This window comes from Aotus nancymaae, unplaced genomic scaffold (assembly GCF_030222135.1).
Source record: "Aotus nancymaae isolate 86718 unplaced genomic scaffold, 86718_ANA_hifiasm-v0.15.2.pri h1tg000014l, whole genome shotgun sequence".
Lineage (NCBI taxonomy): Eukaryota > Metazoa > Chordata > Mammalia > Primates > Aotidae > Aotus > Aotus nancymaae.
Genome location: NW_026988425.1, coordinates 1,097,542 through 1,103,545, shown reverse-complemented (window position 1 = coordinate 1,103,545; position 6,004 = coordinate 1,097,542). Strand labels below are relative to the sequence as shown.

The 6,004-nt window shown below is 54.5% G+C and overlaps 1 non-coding gene across 1 annotated transcript; it reads left to right on the top strand.

Annotated features, from left to right (window-relative positions):
* The first annotated feature begins 5,678 nt into the window (after positions 1–5,678).
* On the top strand, positions 5,679–5,785 carry LOC135274931 (U6 spliceosomal RNA). Its single transcript, XR_010342675.1, has one exon. It is a non-coding gene; the product is annotated as a U6 spliceosomal RNA (small nuclear RNA).
* The last annotated feature ends 219 nt before the right edge of the window (positions 5,786–6,004 follow it).

Below are 6,004 nucleotides of genomic sequence, written 5' to 3'. Positions count from 1 at the left end.
CAGTTATTTAAGACTGAATGGTTGTGCAGAGCCGTGACCTGTCAGGTGAAGCCTGTCTTGCCCTAGGTCGAGGCAGAGGAGGAAATGAGGTGGAAAGGTGTGTTTCAGACAGTGGAGAACTACAGGACTCGGTGTGCAGCGAGCTTCAGTCGTGTTCACCCAAGTCAGTTTTTGTGGGATTTTTTCCTTTTTTCCTCAGCTCACTGCAGCCTCCACCTCCCACATTCACATGATTCTCCTGCCTCAGCCTCCCAAGTAGCTGGGACTACAGGTGTGTCCCACCACATCCAGCGTTTTTGTAATAGTATTTTTAGTAGAGATGCTGTTTCGCCATGTTGGCCAGGCTGGACTCGAACTCCTGGCCTCAAGTGATCTACCTGCCTTGGCCTTTCAAAGTGCTGGGCGTACAGGCGTGAACTACCGCTCCTGTCCTCTAAATACAGAATCTTTTTATATTCCTGGCCCTTTCCCTGCTCTAAGCCTCCTTTGGCATTAACACAGCTTTCATCCTCGTGTTTCTGGAACAGGCGCCCCTCTCGTGGGCCTGGCTTCCTCGCGGCTGAGGGGCCTCAGGAACCCTGCCCAGAGCCCCAAACCTGCAGGATATCTGTTACCCGTGTCCCACTTAAATGGACGAGACACACGATTGCAGGATGCTCGTTCAGCTGAGGACCAAACCCAGATGCTCTCAGGACCCACAGGCGACAGTGACATTTCTGTACACTCTGCTTTCTCCTCGGATGGGATAAATCTCATCGTTTATGATTAAGGTGTCTTAAGCTTCACTCAACCGGAAAGAAATGCACTGAGTTGAGTGGTCATCTTTTAGTTTTATCAGTGAAAATGGGAAGACGCTGCATGAGCCGGCACAGGAAGACAAATAGGCGTACATGGCCAATAATGTGTTACTTAGCCGCGTTGTAAGTGGGGTCTGTGAGGGTGGCTGGGAGAGCGGATGATCCACCGGGGTTCATTAGATGCGCAGGTCTCAGATGGGAGGCACAGCCCCTCAAGGGGACCGGGGGGTGCAGGGGCGGCGGCTGCACAGGCAGGGCAGATGGGGGGACCCTCAGGCAAATTGGAAGTGGGAAAAGAGCAGAAGCTGTGAGGGGCTTCATTGGTGTGTTTGAAGGTCAGGAGGTCACAGGAGGGCTGGCCCATCACAGGTGTGCCAGGTCACAGGGGCGGGGGCTCAGCCAGTCTGCGGAGAAGTGGAGGCATCAGAGAAACAGGAAGTTTTAAACGTTCACAATGGACCTCACCCACATAGGCCATGCCTTTGCCAGATTACTAGGGTGGGGTGTGGTGTCCCTTCCACACCTGTAATTTTATCTAATTGTCTTTGGGGGAGGGTAGCCTTGCTTTATAAAACACAACTGGCTGTGCTCTGTAAGGCTTCACCTGGCGTATCCTGTTGCCAGCAGCTAAGCACACGGAAAAGGAATCTCCGATGAACTCCAGCGCCTGGCTTTGCCCGGGGGATGCTGGCCCCCTCAGGTGCCATTCGCAGCATTTCCTCTGCCTCCTGGGGCACATCATGCCGTGGTCAGTGCCTGTGCCCAGCTCCCACAGAAACAGCGTCATTTAGCACTTGCCTCAGCAGCCAGAGCCGTGCCTAACTCGCGGGGCTCTGTGGACAGCTTTGCTACTCTCGCTTTTCAGTTTCAGTATCAAAAATAGTTGCTACAGGAAAGGACTTTTTGGCCACAGCACCTGCTCTTCCATTTGGGCTGGCATGCTAAGCAGAGGTGGGTGCAGGAGCCTCAACAGCCTGACAGCAGACTCAGCTTAACCCGAGTTTCCAGGAAGCACTATGGCAGGGCCCCGGAAGGGGCAGGTGCCCGCTGCACACTGCATCTGCTTCTGAAGTCCGCGCGCTGGTGTCCAGTGGCCCTCCAGTGCCATTTTCATCCGGGCTGCCCAGGGCATTATGCATGGACCGGCTGCTGCCGACTGTCAGTCTTGCTCTGTTTAAACAGGAGCAAGTTGCAGACTGTAGCTCTGAAGACACTGCTAGTCACGTGTGTCAGTTACTCCTGAAAGGTTGCCGGGGCGCCTGCCTCTCCATTTTTTAAGATGAGCAGAAGTTTAAATAAAATGAGTTTGGGGAATGAGGCCTTGAAAGTCCTTCCAGTTTCAGGACCAGCACTTGCTGACAGTCTTGACTTTCTGCCCCGTGGGCCGGCACTCCTGCAAACAGACAGAGTTTCAGGAGTGACCAACACTGAGCCTCCGGCAGATCCCAGCTCTCGGGAACCCTGAAGCCTCACTCCCCAGCAGGAGCCGCGCTCGAAGGGTTTATCCGTCATTCATCCTGATGAGTTTAGTTCTGTGTTTTTCTCTTGGATTTCTTTGATAATTCTTCATGACATCAAGGCCATGTCTTACATGATGATTACGAGGTGGGACTCAGAAATGTTCCAAGTGCCTGTCGATTTTAGAATGTGTCAAAGCCCTCGAAGCTGTTGCCAGAATCTGTGGCACAGATGTCTGACACGGCGAGGGCCCAGGGTCACACACGCAGAACGACAGCATCCTGTGTACCTGGGCGGGACTGGCCCTCCCAGAGCAGCCAGTGTCCAGAAGGAGCTTCTGCCGCCACCCCCGGCACTGGCCCCTCATTGTATAGACGAGGTTTTCTTTAATAACCAGGAGAAAAAAAAATTGTAAGAGGTTTTGTGTGTTTTATAGAAGAGGTTTTCTTCAGACCAGGGTTTATTAGCTCAGGAAAACGAGAACACATAATACCCTTGTGACATGCCTGCCGCACACAGCCCCGTAGAAGCCAGTCTGGTGGCTGTCAGGTCTTTGGAGTGGCATCGAGATGGGTCTGTTGGCCTTGGCCCTGGGGAGCCCCGCAGGCCAGGGTCCTGGAGGAAGGAGAGAGTGCAGCCTGCGATGGGTGCAGCTATGGAACCGTGATGAAGCAGGGGCCGCATTCCAGGAGTGAACCATGCGCAGGAGGGAAACCAGGAGGAGCTCTTGACGGACCACAGTTTACCCCTTTTCTGAAGAAGGCACAGGACCCGAGGGGACCTGAAGCCCTGTGGTCCAGGGTGCTTCTGAGGCAGCAGCCTGCACAGAGATGCGGGTCCCGGAAAAGCCCAGCGCACGAGCGTCGACCAGCCACTGCCACAATCCCCACAGCGTCTGTGCTTCAAGCAGTATATTCTCTCACGGTTCTGAAGGCTGGAAGTCCAGACCGGGCCTCCTGGGGCACCACAGAGATGTGAGCAGGCCAGGCCCTCCAGAGGCTCCAGCAGCCCCGGTCCTCGGTTTGCCGCCTCGAGAGCTGTTCTTGCATTCCTGGGCTCATGGCCCCTTCCTCACCTCACCCTGACCTCTGCCTCCCAGGTCATAGCCCTGATCCTCACCCCGACCCTCCATGGTTCCGTCAGCCCTAGCCGATTACCCAGCACCATCTCCCATCCAAGGTCCCAAGTATGATGGCGGCCGCAGAGTCCACTCCAGCATGTAGGGTCACACCCGCGGTTCTGGGGCTGGACCTGGATGTCTCTGGGGGAGGCGCCCACCTCCCCCATATCCTACTATTTCCCTTGGCAACTGTCAGTCGTGATGTCCAAGTGGCCTCTGTCCTGCTGGCTGGACTCAGCTGGCGCACCAAGAAGCAGACACCTTTTTGTTTTTGAGATGGAGTCTCATTCTGTCACCCAGGCTGGAGTGCAATGGCACCATCTCAGCTCACTGCAAACTCCGCCTCCCGGTTTCAAGCGATTCTCCTGCCTCAGCCTCCCAAGTAGCTGGGATTACAGGCGCCTGCCACCACGCCCAGCTAATTTTTGTATTTTTAATAGAGACAGGGTTTCACTATGTTGGCCAGGATGGTCTCGAACTCCTGACCTCAAGTGATCCACCTGCCTCGGCCTCCCAAAGTGCTGGGGTTCCAGGTGTGAGCTACTGCGCCCGGCCGGCAGGCACTTTTTAAAAACTTGTTGTGCAGTTTCCGCACAGCGTCGAGGCAGGTGCACCCTGGACAGCCCAACAGGCGCTACGTGCTTCCGTGCTCCAGCATGAAGCACCTGAGCCAGCTACAGATGGACCTCGGCCCCATGGGGCCCTCTCGGCGAAAGCATGTGGGTGGACCCTGTCACGGGTCACCGGGTCCAGGTGCCACACACGAACGGTCACCCTGGGAGCTCTGGTGCCTGGGTTCTTGGGCTGGGCTCTGCCTGGTGTCCATCTGTGTGGTTGCAAAGGGTGCTGATATGTAACTTTCTCCCATGTGGCATTCCATGGCATGAACCAGGGCTGTTAGGGACCAGATCGTGCAGGTGGCTGTGCCTGCTTTTGGGGCACAGACCCGGGGGGACGTGGCTGTCATGGTGCGTGGGTGCTGAGCTCCAGTACACGTCACCCGTGTTCTAAGGGGGTGGTGCCACTCCAGCTGTGCACCGCGGCCGTGAGCCCCATGGCCTCACCCCTTCTCCAGCACATGGCACTGCTGTCTTTAATTTTAGCCACTCTGGTGGGTGTGTAGTGGAGTCTTTCTGAGGTTTAAGTGTGCATTTCCCTGCTGCCTAGTGGCATTGAAAACCGTGTTTCCTCACCGGCTGTGTGGGTGGCTTCCCTCTGTGGAGTGCCTGAGGTTCTGTTTCCTGTTCCCTTCCAGTCACACCTTGCAGAGCTGATCCTGCAGGGGCCTCACCCACAGCGGTGGGGCTGAGATGCTTCCTCTTTGTCTGTTATCTAAAATCACCCCTGAGGTACTTGCAGATGCAACTGATGAAACCGCCTGGGCCTGCGGTTCCCTTTGTGGGAAATTTTTTTCACTACTGTTAATTTCTGTAAGTTCTGTGATGATAATACCATGCAGGTTCTCTATCTCCCCTGGAAGTTGTATTATAATATTTTGTTTATTTAAAGAGTTTGTCTGTTTGACCTAAAATATCAACTATCTTTTTTTTTTCTTCTTTTTCGAGACAAGGTCTTACTCTGCTGCCCAGGCTGGAGTGCAGTGCTGCAATCTCGGCTCACTGCAGTCTCAGCCTCCCTGGGCACAGGTGATCCTTCCACTTCAGCCTCCCAAGTAGCTGGGACCACAGGCACATACCACCACACCGGCGAATTTTTCTTATTTTTAGTAGAGGTGAGCTTTCACCATGTTGCCCAGGCTGGTCTCGAACTCCTAACCTCAAGTGCTCTGCCCACCTCAGCCTCCCAAAGTGCTGGGATTACAGGTGTGAGCCACCACGCCCAGCTAATTTTTGTATTTTTTTGTAGCAATGGGGTCTTGCCATGTTGCTCAGGCTAGTCTCAAACTCCTGGGCTCAAGTGATTCACCACCTACCTCAGCCTCCCAAAGTGCTAGGACTACGGGCGTGTGCCACCGGGCCCAGCCCTGATATCAACTACCTTGGCACGATGTTGGCATAGCACTGTCTTGATTTACATGATGCCTGTGGCAATGTCAGCTTCTCCACCCCTGCATGAGTTTGCGGGGGCAGCCACAGCAAAGCGCTACAGCTGGCAGCTTCAGTAGCAGACACTGGTCCCCTCAGTTCTGGAGGCCACGGTCCCAGGTCCGAGGCTGTGCGGGAGGGTCTGTTTCAGCCTCTCCTTGGCTTGCACACACCGTCTTCTCCCTGTGCCCTCACATCATCTTCCCTTGACACGCGTCTGTCTCTGTGTCCAGATTTCTCTTTCTTATAAAAACACCAGTGCTCGCTTCGGCAGCACATACACTAAAATTGGAACGATACAGAGAAGATTAGCATGGCCCCTGCGCAAAGATGACACGCAAATTCGTGAAGCGTTCCATATTTAAAAAAAAACACCAGTCACTGGCTTAGTGACGCCATCTTAACTACTCACACGCGCAAACATCCTGTTTCCAAATAACAGCAGATTCCAAAGTCCTGGGGGTCAGGACTTTAACGCGTAGATTTGGGGAGGACACAGTACAACCCGTGACAACTCCTCATGAGGTCAGAGGTGGGACTCGGACCCCGGACCCAATTGAGGACTAGCTGAAACAGTGCCAGGG